We start from the raw sequence: 22,423 nt of genomic DNA, 5'->3' as shown, positions 1-22,423 counted from the left end.
GGCACATAACAACCACCACCACCACCACCACCATATGATTAAGATCCAACGTTAATTAAGGAAGAAGTTCAAGTTGCATTGTGAAGGGATTGGCAAAAAATAGGTCCCAAGAATCGACAGGACACCAATTGACATGTTCCAAATAAATAGATTCAGCTGTGGACATGGTCACCAGTTTGTGTCAGGAAATTTGGACGATAGCTACCTACTTGGCCAACTGACTGGAAGAGATCCATTTTGTTCCCATACTGAAGAAAAGTGATTCAACAAAATGTGGAAATTATTGAACAATATTATTAATACCACATGTAAGCAAAATATTGCTGAAGATTATCCAAAACCAGGTAGAACAGTACATCGACAGAGATCTTCCAGGAGTTCAGAGTGGGTTTAAAAGAAGCTGTGGCACCAGAGATAGTATTGCTGCTGTCAGCAAATCATTAGAGAAGCTGGATTTTATGAACAAGTATGCGGCATTAGGATTGGAGGAAGGCTCACCAACTATCTGAGTTATGTGGATGACACAACCTTGCTTGCTGAAAGGGAGGACGACCTAAAGCACTTGCTGCAGAAGATCAAAGACTGCAGCCTTCAATAGGGATTACATCTTAACATCAAGAATACAAAAATTCTCACTGCTGGACCAACAGGCAACATCATGATAGATGGAGAAAAGAATGCAAATTGTCACCAATTTCCAGGATCACTCCAAAGTCCTGCAGAGCAATGATGTCAGTGTAAAAACAGGTGTGCCTGATTCAAGCCACAGTCTTTCCAATCACCTGCTTTGCATCTGAGAGTTACACAGCGAATAAGGATGATAGAAGAATCAATGCATTTAGTTGTGATACTGGAGAAGAAGGCTGAATATCCATAGTCTGCCAAAAGAACAAACATATGTCTTGGAGAAGATGCAGTCAAAGTGTTTATTGGAGGTAGTGAACGAGAGGCTATTGGATGATGAACCTTCTTCTCGTGTATTTTGGATGTTTTAGGGAAGGCTATTTCTTGGGAAAGAACATCATGCTTTGCAGAGTACAGTGAAAGAGAAGACCCTCAATGAAATGGACTGACAGTATCTGTGGCAATGGACTTACATGTGTAGAGGATGATAAGGATAGTACAGCATAGGACAGAGTTCAGATCCAGTTCATGGGATCATTGTGAGTCTATCTTGACTCAATGGCACATAACAACAACAACAATAAAAATTAATAGTACCAGTTGATAATTTCTGCTTTGTTGGATCACTTTTTGGAGGAGAATGGGCACAAATATAAATAATTTTCTGCTGGTTGGCCAGGTGGTTAGCTGTCTTCTAAATTTCTTGGCAAAGACAAATAAGCAGACTCAGTATTGCGTCTGATTGCTAAGGCACTTCATTCTATAAATCCCTGGGATCTTATTTTTGTCCAATGTCCTCAGTGAAGCTTGGACTTTGTGTCCCTAAGCTTGGTTGTTAATCATGCACTACTTCCCAATGGTCCAAAGCTGACCAATGCTTTTTGGTACAGTGGCTCTGTGTAGTCCTTCAATTTTCTTTTGATGCTTTCTGCATCAAACTATATTTTCCTCATAGGAACCTTCAGTATTTCAACTCAAGGCCTGAAGTTTTTCAGCTTGAGAAACGTCAAATGTGTTTTTCCTTTTTGTAAACTTGACAGCTTCAATCATCTCTCCATTTATTTCCAACCCAAAGGCAGGCAATATGAATCTGCCAGCTGCTCTGAGGAGAAAGGCAATCTCTTCTCATGTGACTTTCAGCCTCTGAAAACCCACTATGAGGGCCAGCTATAAGTTGGTTGCAACTCAGCAGCACAAAATAACAACATGGTGATATAATACTTAGCTTTGTCTTGTCAAAACTGTCTTAAAAGTTTCTGTTCATCTCTCTTACCTCATCATTTCTCCCTTTTGCTTTAGCTTCTTTTTGTTGAGGAGTAAGTCTCAGTGTCTCTCCTTTTTTTAAAAAAATTCATTACTTTTTGTGTGTGTACCGTCAAATTGAAAGTCTGCTGTTAGGGACCTCTCCAAAGTGCTGAAGAGCAGTGGTGTCTCTCTGGAGACTAAGGTGCGTCTGATACAGGCCATGGTCTTCGCAATCACCTGTTATGCATCAGAGAGTTGGACAATGACCAAGGAGGATAGAAGGAGAATTGATGCCTTTGAGCTGTGGTGCTGGAGAAGAGTATTGAGAATACCATGGACTGCTAGGAAAACAAACAGATTTGTCCTGGAGAGGGTTAAACCGGGTGGCTCCTTGGAGGCAAGGATTCTGAGGCTCCGTCTAACTTACTTTGGTCATGTTGTGAGGAGAGACTGGTCCTTAGAGAGGGGCATCATGCTTGGGAGGGTGGAGGGACAGCGCAGGAGAGGAAGGCCCTCTATGAGGTGGATTGACTCAGTGACTGGGATAATTGGGATGGGAGTGTCAGAGACAGTGCGATTGGCACAGGACAGAGCGGAGTTTAGGGCTGTTGTACATAGGGTTGCTATGAGTCCCAGGCGACTCGATGGCACATAACAATAATAACCGTCAAGTCGGATCTGACTTGCACAGGAGGAGATCGTCCCTTCTTCTCCAGCAGAGCATCTGGTGGACTCGAACAGCTCTCCTCTGGGATTGCAGTGCAGCTTCTTGCCACTAGGCCACCAGAGCTCCCTAGTGTGTCTTCTGACATCATTTTTGTGTTTTTCTTTCTTTCCTGTCTTCTTAATGAATTTTTGCTTCCTTTATATGTGATATCCTTGACATAGAAATAGTAACATGTACATCTTTATTTAAAGATATGTTGTTGTTGGCCTTTAAGTTGACTATGAGACTGTGAACAACACATCTTGCCCTATCTTGCACCACCCTCATGATCTCTGATAAGCTCCAGTACATCAATCCATCTTACTGAGAGGCTTCCCTTTTCTCTGATCCTCTACTTTTACCAGTATGATTTCTTTTCCCAAGTACTAGGCTCTCCTGACAATACGCCTAAAATACGTGAGATTAAGTTTCATCATCCTCGCCTCTAAGGACAACTCTGGTGGCATGATTTTCAAGATAGACTTGACCTTTTGGCAATCATGGAATATTCAGCACTTTCCTCCAACTACAATTCAAAGGCATGGATTCATCTTCTGCTATTCTTATCCATCATCCAATATTGAGATGCATAGGAAGCAACTGTGGGGTGATAAAAGGTACTAGGTTCTTCCTGAACTAATGAAAATGTTATAAAATTGGCAGTGGTGATGATGGCACATATCTATGAGTATATAAAAACTACTAAATAAATATAATTAATAAGTGAATTGTATGTCTACAAAACTGTTACAAGGGAAAAAATCACTGATATCCATCAAGTAATTATCAATCAATAAAGCAAACAAAAAACCTTACCATTGAGTTGATTCCAACTCATAGCAACTCCATTTATAAAGGAATGCTATTATTTGCTTCATGTCTGTACCTGTCCAGATGATGAGTTCTTTGAAGGCAGAAGTCATGTTTATTCATCTTTATATTTTTAGTGCTTATGAGAGCGTCTGGTATGCTTATTGCACAAAGAGTTTTAAGAGGGTTTGCAATCAAATCAGTGCAATAAGAAGTGTTCCTTCCACATGTGGGCTACCTGCTTTCACAAATAAGCTCTTTGGAAATTGGAATGCATCCCCCTCCACTAAAGCACGTGATAGGTAGTGGTTAGCTGGAGATGGCTGAGTAAAAACAAAACATCAACTTACAGCATAACTGAAACAATCCTATGTAAAATGAAAAGTAGAAAATTTCCTGTTGAGATTACTAGTCATTACGCAAAAATGGGAAATCAGAAGGTATGCAGGGTTATTTGGGGAAGAAGAGTTCCATTTTAGACAGAATGAAGTTCTTGGGGTGCATCAGGGAGGAAATCTGCTTCAGGAAGTCAGAGATAAGGCTGGAGAAGAAGATGACTAGTCAATCCCCAGAGGGGAAGCGATGGAGTCACACCCAACATCACTGGTGAGCGCACACAGATGGATGATCAGTGAAGGCCCTCAGCTGGGCTCTGGGGAATTTCCTTCCCAGTGGGGCAGAAGAGCTAAGTGACAGAGATGGAGGGGGAGCAGTGGCAGCAGCAGGAGAACCCAGACATGCCTGGGACCTGGCACACAGAGTCTCAGAAGAGGCTATGCTACACTACTATGCTGAGCAACACTAACCACTCAGAGAGATTGATGAATGAGCTCTGACTCTCAAAATCAGAGACTGGCGTCCCTTTGGGAGAACAATGTAGTGAGAGCTTGTGGGAAAAGAGAAATTAAAGAGCAGTGTCTGGAGAGGGTGTCGAGGCAGCAGAACATAAGCAGTGGGAAGGGAGACGAGCCATAAGATGAAGTTTTGTCAAGTGGAAGAATGAGATCCTACAGAAGGTGCGTGATAAGAAGATCAAGGTCACTGCCACAGTTAGAGGATCTAGTTTGGAGAAAGAGGGAGTGCACAACCTTGTCTAAGAGTAAAGGGAGGTCAGAGAGGTATGAGAATGGACTGAGAGTATTTAAGGTAAAACACAGTAATTTAGAGGCAGATGTTTTTTGGTGGTTGGCTCCCTATAAGCTGGTGGTGAGGGTAGGAATCAAGAATGGGGGGGGGGGCTTGAGTATTGTGATCTTTCAACAAACTCTCATTACCAAAGTGGGATCAGATTGACAACAGCTGGTTGAAAGGTTAAATAGGAAGCTTAGAGGGTAATGAGTTTATGTTAATGGCAGAGAGGAACAACTCAGTACAGGCGGGTGAGAATGTTGCACAACTTGAACGTCATCAGTGTGGGTGAGCTGTACGTGTAGAAACAGCTATAGAGGGTGTACGTTCTGCTGTGTATATCTTAAACAATAACAACAATAATTTTTTTAAAAAGAGAAAAAAAAGAATAAGGTTGAGGTTTCAAGAAAAATAGCAAAGTTTTGAAGGAAAAGAAGAGCCTCAACCAGATGGATTGACAGGGTCTGCTGCAATGAACTCAAGTGTGTCATAAATGATGAGATGCCACAGGATAGGACAAGGTTCAGATCTGTTGGTCACAGAGTCTCTGAGTTGTACTCAACTCCACTGAACCTAACAACAATAACAACAACAATAGGATAACTTATGTGAACAAACCTACCTAGTCCTTATGCAGGGCTTTATAACATTTACTTGTGGCCTGCTCCCTTCTCTTCAGATAGCTCAATCTGCCCCATATCCTTTGGACATTCAGTCATTATATCTATACCCATGCCCCTCCAAACAGTGGTCCACCTAGGGTGCTCAGAAGACAGACCCTGAAGAGAGGCCCAAGCGGGTACTGGAAACATGCAGAGTTCATTTGAACAAGATGATCAGGGATCTCAGGTGCTGGAAAGAGGGTCAAGTGGACATTACCTCTTTAGCCTATAATGATTCACCTTGTGGAAATGGGAACATCAGAGGAGGGTTAGAATGAGGCCTTAGGCTTGGAACATTGGTCTATGCCTACTCTACAGTCTGTCTAACATTGGAGGCCAGAGCTGTTTTGATGTTGAACAGGTTTCAATGGAGTTTCCAGACTAAGACAATGAAGAAAAGTCTAGCAGTCTACTTCTGAACACCATATGGATCAGAATGGCTTGATCGACAACTCAAGATGGGGCTGGTGCAGGACTGGTAAGTGTTTTGTTCTCTTGTATATAGAGTCCCATTACTTGAAGGCCAACTTGATGTTAGCTAAAGACAATAACAACATTTATAGATGGATTGGTGTACTAAATATAATACTAAAGAATTATAGAGGAACTTACCAATATATTTTAAAAGGTTAACAGTAAATACTTTTTCAATATTTGCATTGGGTAAATTTGCTGTCAAGGACCTCGTCAAAGGACTGAAGAGGAATTATGTCATTTTAAAGGCCAAGGTGTGTCTGATCCAAGCTGTAGTATTTATTTCCTACACCAGTGAATGTTGGACAACGCATAAGAAAGACTGAAGAAGAATCGATGCCTTTGGATGGTGGTGTTGGCCAAGAGTTTTTAATATCCCACAGACTGCCAAAAATGAAGCAAATGCCATAGAGCAAGTGTAACCATGGTGCTCCTTAGAGGCAAGGCTAGTGAAACTTCATTTCACTTACTTTGAGAATGTTGTGAGGAGAGGACAGTCCCTGGAAAAAGCCTTAGAGAGGGGGAGGATCAGTAAAAGAGAGGGAGACTCTCAAAGAGATGAACTGATGCTTGAGCATGGCAGAGATTGTGAGGATGGCCCAGGAAAAGGCAAGACTCTGATCTGTTGTTCACAGGGTTGCTATGAGTCTGAGTTGACTTGGTGGCTAATCCCAAGTAGAGTTTGCTGTCAATATATGTAGCAAAACACTGACAAAACAAAAACAGAAATCTCAATGTTCTTGAACAAGGGTAACTATAGACATTACTGGCTTCAGGCTACTCTTGACGAAAGTTATACAAGTGGTCACTTCTGGGACTGGCACGGCTGTGGACCAGCCTGTTGACGGCTGTGTGGAAACATGCTTGAAGTCCTGGGAAAGCTAGATACGATAATCCTTACTGAAGGAACTATTTGTAGCCAAGAAGAAAGTTCCAGAGAGTTGCCAGTCAGACCTCATATTATGAGCTGATGAAGTAATCCTTTAGACAGGATCTTGCACATGGGAGAATAAGATCAGTTCCTTGAAACAGATCAGTTCCTTGAAATAGAAGTAGCTTCTCATACTGGGCTGAGGCAAGAGGGCTATAAACATATTTGACTGTTTCCTTTCTTTTAACTGATGGTTAAATTCTTTCTAGTCAAATGACACTGAATGAAATGGTATATATACCTTTTGACCATGTGGCCTTCTGACTCAATGAGTATTGCAGGGAAAGAATACTGTTTGTTATTAAACAAATGGAGTCAAATGAGCTATTGGATGCTCTTAATGAAAACAAGATCCTGGCTCATGTAAACCTTCAGAAACAGCTATTCACTTATCAATTAAATGATCCATCAATTAATCTATCTAGCTACCATTTTAATTACTTGGTTAGGAAAAAAGCAGACTGTACTTTTCCTGACAGATGGAATAAAGATAGCTAAGTTGCAGGCTTCTTTTTTCTCTATCTTCTTTCCACCTTTTTTTTTTTTTGGTCTACTTTATATTTGAAAGGCTTGGGAAGACACAGTTTAGAGACAGCATAGGTGCAAGCTCTGGTCTCTCGTCTTCTAGAGAGGCTCGGGGATTACTTGAGGCCCAAAGTAAGTAAAATGCTTGAGAGGAAACCAAAGGACATCCAAACATGGAGCAGTCCTAGGTTTTATTTTAGATCATTTTTTGCTTCCATAATAAATGATTCTTTAAGTTATAATTATTTCATATCTAAGCATCCCAGTATATTTTGTAAATTAATTTTTTAAAAACAAATAAGCAAAACCCCAACCAGCTCATCTTCATAAGTATCTTGGTGAAAGGGAGGGAAATCTATCTATCTATCTATCTATCTATCTATCTATCTATCTATCTATCTATCTATCATCTATCATCTATCATCTATCATCTATCTTCTAGTGGCAAGAAGCTGTACTGCAATCTCAAAGGCACGAGGTTTGAACCCACCAGCTGCTCCATGGGAGAAGGATGGGTAATCTCCTCCCATGTAATTAAATGCCTTTGAAAAGCCACTGGAGGGTCAGCTATGGATAGGTTCCAACTTGACATTACACAACAACAAATATATATATAGGCATTCATTTCCATTCACTAACTTCTAATTCTGCTATTAACTCTCTATACCAGATCCAATACACAAAAATTTCATTATCATTATCAGACTGCCTAATATTTAGACTGAAATGTTTTCTGAGTACCTCCAAATTTCTAGGATCATAATTTCTCTACCTTCTTGGGCATGTCTGAATCCCCTGTAGCATTCAACATAAATATTATATATCTCAAAAAATGCATTGTAATTCAGTTGGAATGGGTTCATTTATAGTGAATTTGAATTGCCAGAGAGACACAGCCTTTGGGTTACCTGCACAACTCCTCACAGACCATCCACACAGTACATATATGTAGTACATAGAAGCTGTACAATACATATGAAAAATTAAGAAAAACTTCAACAAGAGAAGGCTAATTTTAAAATATTCTTTGTTTTAGGAACTTGCCTAAATACCTTTTGTTATAGTCTTTTGAAAATTGCATTCAATTAGAGAAAGACATTGCAAATGAAAACAATAATGAATTTTAATCCAAGACACAAAGACAGATTCCTCAAAGAAGGATGATTATAGGACTTAGAATCCAGAGAAATATTAGGTTGTCTGCTGGGAATAGATAAGATCTATTTGTATGTTTATGGATAAGATTTATTTTTATATTTTCATTAAGAAAGTGAATCACTTGCTCGCTTTAGAAAAGGCATACTCAGTCTAGTCCACACCCACAGTACAAGTAGGTGAAACAGACAGTGGTCTGAGGTTATTTCTAAAATTGGTCATGTATGAAATTCTAACCTCCTTCTAGAAATAAAACTTTCCAAGATGGTTCTATTGACTATGAGAAGTAAAGGATTATACAATAAATATGAGCTAATACTCTCTGGTACTGGCTAGCTAACTTTCCCTCACATTGCAAGAGTCAGTGTAAAAAGAGTCTGATGGTTGACACATGAAGAAATGCTCCAAATCACTGGCAATAAGATAGATGCAAATCAAAACCACAATGAGATATCATCTCACTCCAGCAGCAGTGGCAAAGTTTAACAGGACAGCAAGTAATAAATGTTGGAGAGGATGTGGTGAGATAGGAACTCTTTTACATTGTTGGTAGGATAGTAAAATGGTACAACCATTTTGTAGGGCAGTTTGGCACATCTTCAAAAAGTTGAACATAGAAATTCCATATGACCCAGCTATCCCATTGCTTTGAATATATCCCAAGAACATGAGAACTGAGGCTCAAATGGACACTTGTTCACCAATGTTTATAGCAGCATTATTCACCATCGCAAGAACATGGAAACAGTCCAGATGTCCAACCACAAATGAAAGGATTGAGAAATTGTGGCACATTCATACAATGAAATTTTAAACAGCATCCAGGAGTGATGATTTTGCAAATTACTACCTAACTTGGGAGGTACTGGGGAGCATTGTTGTTGTAGTTAAGTGCTGTTGACTCATAGATGACTCATAGTGACCCTATGAATGAAAGACCTGAACACTCATATAACGTTCTTCATTTCTCTAAGTTCATAGTTTCTGGAGGCAAGGTATTTCGGAAGTGGATGCCACTCCTGCTTCCAAGCGTGTTTTAATTGGGGAGCTCCACCAAACACTGTCCACCATGGGTAACTATTATCACATTTGACACATTGGTGTCACAGTGTTCAGCTTCACGGCAACTACGAGTTACCTTTGTATAGCAAGTGGACAGACCAGGGCTATATGATCTAGAAGAAGGTTTGACCAAAAACAATTAAAAACAGGTCTGAGGGCCGCAGATTAAAGTCACCCACCTTTGGCTTGGTAGCATCACTTTCTGTCCACTAGGCCAACTGAGCTTTCTCTATGTTCTTGTTGTTGTTGTTATTAAGTGCCGTGGAGTAATAGGGGATTCATAGCAAACCTATGAAAGAAAGACCTGAACACTACTGGGGAGCAATATGCTGAGTGAACTAACTCAGTCCCACAAGGACAAACACTGTACACTGTATAAAATACAGTGTTTGTCCTTGTGGGACACATTATTGTAGAATGAGTATTGGGATGCAAGACGGAGGAAGGTAGAAATAGGAGGGAGGGTGTTAATCATAGTGTTGCATAATTTGATGGGTGGTTGGGGTGAAGGAAATGGGAAAGATCTATTGTGAAAAAACAGTATATTCAAACTTTGTAAATAAATAAAAATAAAACTTAAAAAACAAAAGGAGTCTGATGGACAAGTTTTCTAGAGGCTTGTAATCAGCAGGCTAAAGTCTTGGTTTGTCGCAGTCTAGGTTTGTGACCTGGGACAAAGTATGTGACCTCCCTGTATCTTGGGTTTCTTGTTTGTGAAACAAGGGAGTTAGTGAAATATTTTTCTTACGATCATTCCTGCCACCAAGTTTCTATGATAACTCAATGGTATGTCAAAAGCCATAGAAATAATAATTTTAAAAAAACCACCACCTTTATGTCTTTTAGTTCTAGTAACAACTTGTACATTATTTTTTTACCTGGGAAGGAAATGATGAATGATATAAATATAAACGCAGATGGTGAAGCTTTTTCAAAAAAGGAAGTGCTTAGAATCTATAAGAAATAAACTATATACTGGTACTAGGTTGGTAGTATTTGAATATTTTGTTTAAAATTTTTTTTGTAGCTGTGAAATCTTTTCTCCAAATCAAAGTACAGTCTATAAAATGCCATGCTACAGTAGAATGATTTGCTCTTTAGATGTAGCCTTTCTGGCGCTCAGTTCATAGTTCTGCCAAGTTGATTTATTAGGATGCAAACTTGCGAATAGATTAGACAGTTTATTATCAAATAAACAAACTGGATAGTTTACTATGCAAATAAGGTGGCTATGGCATACAAAAGGCATTGGTTAGTTTTTGTCATTTTGCTAGGCTTAAAAAGAGTAGCACAGAGGGGGCTTTCGCTACCATTAAGCAGAAGATCTGGGAGGAGATTACATCCTTTGGAACCAAGGTCTCTGTGCTGAGAACCTCTAAGACCCAGGAGATAGAACAGTGACAGTGAAGATGGCATGAGACAGTGCAAGGTAGTATGACAAGGCCCAAGACAGCATAAGTAGTGGGAAACAGGAGACCAGAACAAGACAACTACCATGGGCTCACCAGTTCATAACCCAGTAGGTGACAGAGTGGAATGCCTTCAGCCTGGAGGCTCGCTGGTGGTGGATTGTGCCTCTATGCATTTGGAAGAGCAAAAGGAACTGGGTGGGGCCAGTAGCATAAAAGTTGGAAAGCTGTCTGCAGGCACAGCCAAAAAGGAACTGACAGTTGTCTTGTCTGGAAGCTGTTCTTACTAATGAACTCTACCCTGTCTCTTGAGCTCCTCCTGTTACTTCCAAGTTGATAAACTTCATAATTATGAGCACGGTCTCAGTTTGGTAGGGTTGTTTTAGGAGATTATTGAACACAACAGAAAAGTAAGGGAGCTCTGGTGGCCTAATGTCAAGAAGCTGAACTTCAATGCCAGAGGCATGAGGTTTGAGGCCACCATATGGTCCACAGGAGAAGGATGGGCAATCTCCCATGCGATTAATTGCCTCTGAAAACCTGCCAGAAGGTCAGCTCTTGGTTGGTTCCGACTCGACGGTACATAACAACAGAAAAGAAAGGGTACTGTGGGGAGAACAGCTGCTGTCAGAACTGATTACAATGTCAAGGAAAGTGGAGGTATGTCTGAATTTCACACATTGTATTCAGCTGTGGTCAGATAGTGATTATCTTCCTCCTGATATTAGATGACATCTGACCACCACTACAGTTACATTTCACATAGAATATGGATAGAGATAAGCTCTGGTGGCCTACTGGTAAGGAGTTGAGCTGCCAACCAAAAGGCAGGTGGTTCAAATCCACCAGCTGCTCTCAGGGAGAAAGATGGGCAATCTCTTCCCAAGTGATTCACTATGTTTAAAAACTTGCTGAGCCAGGTATGAATCAGTCCCACTCGAGGGTATATAATAAGTACAATATAGAGATAAATGAGATTTTTTGGCTGAATTGTTAATAGTTAGAGAAGGGGTAAATGGCATTGCCCTCTCTTTGAAGAATTCCTTGCTACATTATTAAAAAGCAAAACAGAACACTGCCTTAAAATATAGTGATATGCCTTCATAAACCTCCTTCTGTTGAGTCAGTTCTGACTCATGGCAATGCTATGTGCTGCTGTGTAGACCTCCACAGGGTTTTCCAACAACAGCAACAATCTTTACTGTCAGCAGATCACCAGAGCTTTCTCCTGAGGCCTTGCTGGGTGAATCCAAATCACCAGCTTCTGGGTTAGTAGCCACTTGCCAACTGCTTGTCCCACACAGGGACTGACCCTGTGCCTTCATGTTGCCATTGTTAGGGACCATCAAGTTGCTTCTGAGTCATAAAGAGTCTACGTGCAACAGAACAACATCTTGACCAATCCTGCAGCACCCTCACCAGCTCGCTGTGCTGAAGGTCAATGCAACTCATTGAGGGTCTTCCCGTGACTAAATCTATTTTCTGATGTCACTCTGTAAGTGTTTAACAGAGAAATAGCTATCCAACTTTGATGTTATTGGATACTTTTAGGAAAAAAATAAGGCATCATTTGCTGTACAGAGGTAACTCATGGTTGCTGTGATGCTAAACACTGTGACACTGATGTGTCAAATGTGATAATGGTCACCCATAGTGGACAGTGTTTGGTGGGGCTCCTGGGTTAAAACAGGTTTGGGAGTAGGAATGGCATCCACTTCCAAAGTAGCTTGCCTCTGAAACTGTATGAACTCGGAGAAACGATGAAAGTTATAAAAGTGTTCAGGTCTTTCTTTCATAGGGTCGCTATGAATCATCTGACTTGACAAAATTTAACAACAAGAAGAGGTCTTTAAAAGGATGTCTACTTTGAGATTCTAGTGAAAACATTCCCACACTCTTAGAGAATAATAATGAACCAACCGGAATAAAGATGAAAAACACAATGCTCTTGAACTTAAATAAAACAGCTTACATATTACTATGATACTTCATAAGGTAAGATGTGACTCTTTACTATTTAAATTCCTATTAAAAGAGCATCATGGTTGGTATAGGGTCAGTGATGACAAGGAATGACACAGCAGCTACACCGATGGGCTAAAAACCGACAAAGATAATGAAGACAATGTAGAGTCTAGCAAGACTTTGTTCTGTTGTTCACAAGGATGCCACAAGTAGGAACTGACTTAACAACAACTGAGAAAAACAAAAATCCATTTGTGTTTCACCTTTAAGTACTATTTGAACACTAAGCATTATGCTGTGATTGTAGTTTTAGGGAATTTCATGGTGCAAACAATGTTGTTCTTGTCTCATATGACCCACTATGAATGTTGTTGCTGAGAATAATTGAGTTCAGTTGGTAAAACAATTTGAGAAAGTTTATAAACCCCAAGTAGCTTTGAAATATGTGTTGCCACTGAATTACCTTCTCTTGTCAGGAATTCTTGCCAAGGGTCCCTGTGGTTTGGCACGGGTCATGTTCATCTGGAGGGAGAGGCGGAGACAAACTCTAAACGAGCCCCCTGGATCTGGCCTGCAATGACTCAAGCCCACTCTAAGAAGTGCCTCTGAGGGTCTCAGGAGCTGAGCTCAAGCCAAACCAAACAGAAAGCAGATGCCAAAAGTGAGGCTTCAGGGAAGAGCTGAGATTGCCAGAACAGGCCAGTGCTTCCAAAGGTTTCAAAGCAAATACAGACGAGACACCTTTACAACTGAGGGTTGACTTCAGCAAATAACTGTCTGCACCTAGGGGCTGGAATGTCTCTGAGCACTGCGGAATTCCTTAAGATGGGGAGTGAAGTCATCCTGGGCTGATGCAATAGAAATTTTTCATTAAGAGAGCCTCAAACTCTGGTTTGTGCTCAGGCATCATATTTTATGTGCTGAGTAAATTACACACTTCTATTATATCCTTTCTCTAAACTAATTCTATCTGTATGCTGAGCAAGTAATTCATAGAACTGAAATCTATGAAGATGAATGTGGCAGAGGGATCAGAGGAAGGCTAATCAACGACGGTATTATGCAGATGACACAACTTTGCTTGCTGAAAGGGAAGAGGACCTGAAATACTTGCTATAGGAGACCAAAGATTACAGTGTTCAGCATGGATTACATCTCAACATCAAGAAAACAAAGGTCCTTACCACTGGACCAATAGGCAATACCATAATAGATGGAGAAAGGATTGAAACTATCAATTATTTTATTTAACTAGGATCTACAATCAATGCCCCTGGTACCAGCAGTCAGAATTCAGAAGAGACACACTGCTTTGGGCAAGTTCACTGTGAGAGACCTCTCCAAATATTCAATAGCAATGATGTCAGTTTGTAGATTAAGATGCACCTGATTCAGGCCATTAATCTTTTCAATCACTTGCTATGCATCTGAAAGCTGGACAATGAATAAGGACGACAGAAAAACCGATGTCTTTGAATTTTACTGCTGGAGAAGAGTGCTAAATATCCCATGGACTGGAAAAAAAAACAACCCCAAAACAAAACCAACAAAAGACACAACACTGAGCAGATATGTCTTGGAAAAAGTGCAGCCAGAGTGCTTCTTGGGGACAAGGATGGCGAGGCTCCAGCACACATATGTCTGGCATGTTGCTAGGAAAAGCCAGTCCTTGGAAAGGGATATCATGCTTTAAAAGGTTGGCAAATGAAAAAAAAAAAAAAAAGGTCCAGCCCAAATGTCCAACCACAGTTGACTAGATTGAGAAACACAATGGAATATTATACAGCACTCAGGAGTAATGATTTGAAAATGACTACATAACTAGGGGGAGAGAAGGACTGGAGAACATTATGCTGAGTGAATGCGCTCAGTCTCATAAGGACAAATACTGCATAAGACCATTATTGCAGAAATGGAAAGATAACTAGTAAAACATACATGAGGATCAAGGAAGGGAGGGGAAGAGAAAAAGGCGAGGATGAGCAGAGGGGAAAAAATCATATGGTCACACAATTTGGTGGGTGGAGGGAGGGGGTATAAAGGAAATAGGAAAGATCTGGTGGGATCTGGAAAGGTAGGGTAATGGTAGGCATAGTTCAATGGTGATTAATTTTACAAAACATAATGAATGGGAAGGAACGATTGTATGAAACATCAGGTAAATGAAAGATAGAGTGAAACACAAACTTTGTAAGCAAAATGTAGCAATGGGCTCAAGTGTATCAGAGATGATGTGGATGGCACAGGGTAGAACAGGATTCAGATCTGTTGTTCACAGGGTTGCTGAGTCACACTCAACTTGACAGCACCTAACAGTAACATCAACAGCTGATCTTTCATCTCTAGCCCTTAAGCCTCCCTCACAAATGAGAAACTCAAAAGTAGAGAGACATTAAATGAGTTAACTATGATCATAGACTATGATCATGAAGATACAGTACAAGATTGCATAGTTTCTATTGTTGTTATGTGCCATTGAGTTGCTTGTGATTCATAGCAACCCCATGTACCATAGCTCTAAACCCTGCTCTATCCCTTGCCAATCTGACTGACTCAGACACACTTATCCCTATTACCCCAGTGATGGAATCAATCCATCTCATTGAGGGTCTTCCTCTCCTGTGCTGTTCCTTCACCCTCCCAAGCATGATGTCCCTCTCCAAGGAAAGATCCTGCCTTAAAACATGTGCAAAGTATGTCAGATGGAGCTTCAGAATTCTTGCCTCCAAGGAGCAGCTTGGCTTCACCCTCACCAGGACGAATTTGTTTATTCTCCTAGCAGTCCCTGGTGTATTCAATACTCTTCTCTAGCACCACAGCAACAAATCTCCTTCTATCACCCCTAGTAATTGTCCAGCTCTCTGATTCATAGCAAGTAATTGCAAAGACCATGGCCTGTATCAGAGGCACTTTAGTCTCCAGACTGACATCATTGCTCCTCTGTACCTTGGAAAGGTCTCTGACAGCAGACTTTCCCAATGCAATTAATCTTTTAATTTCCTGGCTCCTGGTACCAAGAGTGTAAATTGTAGAGCCAGGCAAACTGAAGCTGTCAACAATTTCAGTCTCTTCACCATTCATCATGATGCTGCCAATCAGTGCAGTGGTGAGAATATATTTTCTTGATACTGAGCCTCAGTCCATATTGAAGGCTGTAGTCCTTGACCGTCCACAGAAAGTGCTTCAGGTCCTCCTCAGTTTCAGCAATCAGGGTTCTGTCATCTGCATAATGCAGATTGTTATAGATCTTCCACCAATCTGATGCCACACTTCTCCTCATAGAGCCCAGCCTCTCAGATAATCTGTTCTGCATACAGGTTGAAAAGGTATGGAGATAGGACACATCCCTGGCGTATGCCCTTCCCAATTTTGAACCATGCAGTGTTTCCTGCTCTGACGACTGCCTCTGGGTCGAAGTATAGGTTTCACATTAGCACGATTAAATGTTCTGGGATTCCCATTCTTCTCAGAGTCAGCCACAGTTTGTTATGATCCACACAGTCAAATGCCTTTGCATAGTCAATGAAACACAGATAGACATTCTTCTGGTATTCCCTGCTTTCAGCTAAGATCCATCTAATATCAGCTACAATATCCCTAGTACTACGATCTGGTATAAAGAGCAAGTATTTTCCAAGTTCTGGAAATATAGGAGATATTGGGAGAAGTTAAGTGGCACCATAAGAAAACAGCCAATTTCAGAATAAGGAATAATGTACAAAGCGACTGATACAGGTCTTCAAGACATTGACTATCACAGTATAAAGAGGTTCAAGAGATGTAAGAAGTCTCTGGGTGGGATAAATGGGTCACATGGCTGCTATGTGAAAGGTTGGAGGCTAATATCCACCCACAGGCACCTCAGAAGAAAGGCCTGGTGATCTATGTCGGAAAAATTAGCCATTGAAACCATACAGAGCTCGATCTACCCTGACACACCTGGGGTTGTCATGGGCCAGAATCAATTCAACAGCAACTGGTTACAAGCAAATATGAAGTATGAACTTTGACCAAATACTGCATTTGCAATTGAGAGGGTTCCAGTGACAAAAGATATTTTAGGAGAAGACAGGAAAAATTGATTTGGAAACATCATGAAATTACTGTGTGATGATGGTAGCGAGATAAGAGACTGTCCCAACTAATATGGGAAACATGGTATAGTATTTAGCAATACTGTTAGTTGATGTTATGTGGCCTCAGGTTGGAACCAATTCATAGCTGACCCTCCCGACATTTTTGGAGCTGTGAACGGCATGGGAGGAGATTGTTCATCTTCATCTCATTGAGCTGCTAGTGGATTCAAACTGCCTGCCTTTGAGGTTGGCAGTGCAATTCCTTACCATTAGGCCATCAGAGCTCTCTTATTTTGAGATAAGGAACTAAAATTTCCTTTCAAAAGATTCATAAGAGGAAAAAAAAGTACATTTTAAGAGAATTTTAAAGCAAATGAGGTAAAATGTTAACAACTGGTGAATCTATACGGGTGTTCATTTCACTGGCTTTTCATTTTTTTCTCTAGACTAAACATTTGAGAATAAAAATGTTGACCTGTGAAAAGGAAATTTTAAAAACAGATCAACAAAGTAAAACAAACAAATAGAGAAAGTGTCCTGAATCCCACTGCACTGTCTCTATTTAGCATTCTGACATGGGGAAACATCTTTAACATTTCTGGCTCTCAGTTTCCTGTGTGGAGAAGGAGGAAGCTGGAGTAAATGACCTCAGACGTGACCCTACTCCTAGTCTATGGGGGTGGAGAGGAAGACATAGGAACAGGACTTACATGACTCCTGTTGGTGTCACAGCCCCAGAGTTGAGTCTATTCTGAGGGGCCAATCCTTTCTCCCCAGACATTCCACCCAAGCACCACTTGTCCTAACAAAAGCTCAAAGAACTTGCTTTGTTAAGTCTTACTAGTATTTCTTTCTGTTGGGAAGATTTTAATGCTCTGGCTTCAGAGGACTTTTTATGGCCTTATAAAAAGTCCTGAAAATTGATAGTGAACATAAGGAGATATGCTTAAAAGGGTAAGAAAATGCATACATTTGCTCCCCACTTATTGACATGGTTCCTTCCAAAGACCAGGTCATTATGAACAACAGCGCTATGTGAAAATGGAGGATGACTAGGTCAGATCACAGCATGACAATGACTAAAGATGACAGAAAAAGAATCAATGCCTTTGAGTTGTGGTTCTGGAGACGAGTATTGAACGTACCATGGACCACCAGGAGAACAAATAGCTCTATCTTGGGGTGAAACCAAGTTTCTCCTTAGAGGCAAGCATTCTGAAGTTCTGTCACATTCTTTGGGCATGAAGCCAGGAAGGACCACTCCTTTGAGAAGGACATAATATTTGGAAGGGTGGAGGGACAGAGTAGGAAAGAAAGACCCTAGGTGAAATGGAGACATGGTAACTGGGGCAATAGGATTAGGTATGTCAGAGTCAGTAAGACTGGCTCAGGAGAGAGCTATTATACATAGGGTTGCTATGAGCCATAGTGACTTATTGGTACATAAAAACAACAAAGATTACTGAGAAAAATTCACAAACTTTTCAAGTACTTCCTGTTAAAATTAATGACATAAGACACAGTAAACTTATGTGAAGCTTTTAAGAAAAGTTTTATTTTGGTGCCTTGCTATAATTTCACCTAGATTTGTTAGTTACTATGGTTATCTTCTCAACCAAATATGTGGGGTTTTTTTTTTGTTTTTTTTAAGACAGGAAATTCTTTGTGGCATCCAGAGGAAAAAAATCAGTAAAATACTGCTACTGGATGATAAGGGGAAGACATCTCCAGACAGAGTGCTTTATACTCTCCTCCTGCACATCTCCACGGAATTGTTGATCAGAAGCGAGCTGTTTTCATGCACTCATTACATTTTTTTAAAAAATTTATTTATTTTTCATTTCAGTGAACATCTACAGAGATTTTGGAATTCCATTCATTCATTGTTGCACCCTTCTCCCCGCCACTCATTACATTTGTTTGGGCACGATGCATTCGTCTCCTTCCCTGTACTGCAAACAAAAGGACAGGCAGGAAGGCTGTACCTACCAGTGTTCTGTTCTTAGTGACTTCTCAGGGCTTATAATATTGTTGAATTTAATTGAAATCCAGTGGATGATAAGGCAACAATTTTATTTATAACTATGTTGTTATGTGCTGTCAAGTCAGAAGCAACTCAAAGCCAACTTCCCAGCACATTTCCAGAGGCTGTGATTCACATGTGAGGAGACGGTCCATCTTTTCTCCCAGGTTATGACTATAAATTAAATCAGTTCTTACTAACGTGAATACAGTCACATCTTCTGAAACGCTAATTTATTTGATACTGTTCTTTGACACTGTAGGTTCAATTTAATGAAAAGTTCTTTCAGATTACAGAATCTTTTTAAACAATGAGATGTAGACAAATCTGTATTGTTCTCTCTGCTCCACTACATGAGATGCAAAAAGGGTACTCAACAATGTCACAACCAGATAGATCATCTGCTGGAGCTGTGCGAACAGTCCACCTTCTGTCTCGTAGAAACCTTTTTTAAGAAAATTTAAAGAAGTAGCTTCAGTAACAGAGAAGTTCTGCTCTCGAAGTAGAAATCTTTTTTTTTTTAACCAGAAATTTTATCTCAGAGGACGATGGCTCTGTCCATTCTCATAGTTAATGTTTGCTTTCACCACTCACCTATTTTCGTTGTACTGTGGTGACTTGTGTGCTTCTGTGGTGCTGGAAGCTGTGCCAGTGACATGTCAAATACAAGCTGGGTCACCCACAATTTCAGTGGCGTCTTCAGAGAGAGTAGGAAGAAAGGCCTGGTGATCTACTTGTGGAAACCAGTTAATGAAGGCCTGTGGATCACAACAATTATCATCTGACTCGCTTGTCACATCATGTTGGAGATGAACTGCTGGAGGAGGACATCGTGTTTGATGACTTAGAGGGTCAGGGAGCATGAGGAAGACCCTTGAGAGAACGGATTGGTGTAATACCCACAACGATGGAGTTTTAACATGCTGCCAGTTTTGAGGATGACACAGAACAGGACAGTTCATTCTGCTGTACATAATAACCATGAGTCAGATGGCAGCTCCTGATCTGTGTTTTCTGTAAACAGATGCAAATCTCCATAAAACTCAAAGGGAGCATTAGAATATTGGCCTTCCATACCCACAAGAAAGGTTGAGGGATGGATGCACTAGAATGTTATCAGAACCCAAAGGTTTTAAAACATGAAGAAGGATATGGGTATTTATAATGAAATATAAATATATAAATATATGTTGAGCTATGGAGCTCTGGTACCCTAGTGGGTAAGGAATTGTACCGTCAATCCGAAGGTAAGTGGTTTGAAACCACTAGCTGTTGTTCTATGGGAGAAAGATGGGCAATCGCCTCCTGTGTGATTTAAAGTATTTGAAAACATTCTGGAAGGGCAGCTGTGAGTTGTTTCTGAGTTGCTCATGAGTGAGTGATTGTCTAGCCATCCATCAGATTTCAGTGATCCAGGTGACTTCAGAATGAAATCGTTTGCCTGTACCAGGAAAGATCTAAAATGCTTTAAAATACAATGGAACTGTGAGAGCCAAAACTCAATAGGACTGCCTGGTCTCACTGGGTCTTATAAGTATTCTTCATTTTGGCAGGATGCAGTTTTACTACTCATTTATCACTTGTCCTACTGAAAAGACATTGCTGTTTTCCTTCTCTGACAGGTTTCTGACGTAAACAGGTTACAGCTTTCACTTGTTTTACCATATATGTTTTCTACAAATCTATAATTGAGAAATTGTTATGTGCCATTGAGTTGACTATGACTTATAGTGACTCTATGCACAATAGGTAAGTAGAAAATAGTAACCAAGAAAAACTTACATGTGAAGACAAGAGGATCATGGGGAGGAAAAAGATGAACAACTGTCTGCGAGTCATAAGTCCAAATGGTCAGGACTTCAATTTGAGCTCTGAACCAAAGTCAAGAGGGAATCTTGGACAGTTACACAGGTTTTGTTAACCGTAAGGTGAAACACATGCCATTTCTTCAAGGAAACAAAGCTATGCCCCTGGTGGATATTTATATCCTCCCCTGACACCAGAGTCTGGCCACTCACAGCACTCATTGACTTAAAATGCCCTTTCTAATTTTCACAGAGCAGGACATTCAGATGGCCAACAGACACATGAAGAAATGCTCTAAATCACTGGCAATATAACAGATGCAAATTAAAACCACAATGAGATACCATCTTACGCAGTAGCAAAGTTTAACAGGACAGCAGGCAATAAATGTTGGAAAGGATACGGAGTGATAGGAACTCTTATACACCGTTGGTGGGAAAGTAAAATGGTACAACTATTCAGGAAGGCAGTTTGGCTTTTCCTCAAAAAGCTGGATATAGAAATTCCATATGACTCAGCTATTCCATTGTTTGGGATATACCCTGAGAAAATAAGAACTGAGACACAAATGGAAATTTGTATACCAGTGTTCATAGCAGTGTTATCCACCACGGCAAGAACATAGAAACAGCCCAAATTCCCAACCACAACTGAATGAATTGAAAAACTGTGATGCATTCATATGACAGAATACTATACATGACTCAGGAGCAATGATTTTGAAAACTACTACATAACTTGGGAGAGACTGAAAAGCATTAAGGATATTGAACTAACTCAGTCTCATAAGAACAAATACTGTGTAAAACCAGTATTGCAGAAATAGATAATTAGTAAAACACGTATGAGGATTCAAGGTGGTGGGGAGAGTGGGAGTAGAGGGTGAGGATGAGTAGGGGGGAAATCACAGAATTGCACAATTTCATGGGTGGAGGGAGGGGTGGGTAAAGGAAATGGGAAGGGTCTGTTAGGTATCTGGAAAGACGGAGTAAATTGTGGGGATATTTTAATAATGATTAATTTTTTATATAAATAATATAATTGCATTAAGGAAACACTGATGATTAATTTTATAAAATATAATAGGAATAATTGTATTAAACATAATATGAAGGACAGTGTGAAACAAAATGTACATGAACTTTGTAAGCAAACTAATATAATTTGTTTTTTTAAAAAAATACCCTTCTAGGAGCTCTGGTGGCCTAGTGGCAAGAAGCTGCGCTACGATCATGAAGGTGCACAGTTCAAATCCATCAGATACTCCACTGGAGAAGGAGGGGCAATCTAACTCTTTCTGTGCCAGTAGAATCTCACTTGATGGCACACAACAACAAAATAAAATTAAATTTAAAAAATACCCTTCTAAAAGTCACTATTTGTAAGTTTGCTGTACCGTGGGCTTGCATGTTGCTGTGATTCTGGAAGCTATATCACCAGTATTTTAAATACCAGCACCCAAATAAAATACTAGTAGATTTCAGTAAAACTTCCAACTAAGAATAGAAAGAAATACTTGCTGATCTAATTTTGAAAATTGGTCAATGAAAAACCTATGGATTACAGATTATTGGCCATGACTCAACTTGCTAACTTGAGAGGCATCATCAGAAGAGATCTATTGCTGGAGAAGGAAGGCATCATGTGTGGGGAGAGTGGAAGGCCAGCGAAGGTGAGGGAGACCCTGAACTGACACAACGGCCGCACTGTAGACTCGGCACAGTGTGTACTGATAATCATAAAGATGAACAGCCCACGATATGTTGAGTCACCATGAATGGAGTGGACTCAACAAATAACAATACTCTGAAAAGAGATTTTT

At 40.3% G+C, this 22,423-nt stretch overlaps 1 protein-coding gene across 1 annotated transcript in view; it reads right to left on the bottom strand.

Moving 5' to 3' along the window:
- VWA8 (von Willebrand factor A domain containing 8) overlaps positions 1 to 22,423 on the bottom strand; it is a 519,526-nt gene that overhangs the window by 11,572 nt on the left and 485,531 nt on the right. The gene's annotated exons all lie outside the window — the stretch shown is intronic.

The sequence above is a fragment of the Elephantulus edwardii genome, unplaced genomic scaffold (genome assembly GCF_000299155.1).
Source record: "Elephantulus edwardii isolate Elephantulus edwardi_28Jun2011 unplaced genomic scaffold, EleEdw1.0 scaffold00036, whole genome shotgun sequence".
In the NCBI taxonomy this organism is placed as follows: Eukaryota; Metazoa; Chordata; class Mammalia; order Macroscelidea; family Macroscelididae; genus Elephantulus; species Elephantulus edwardii.
Note: the sequence above shows the minus strand (reverse complement) of the source record. Positions and strands in the feature narration are given on the sequence as shown.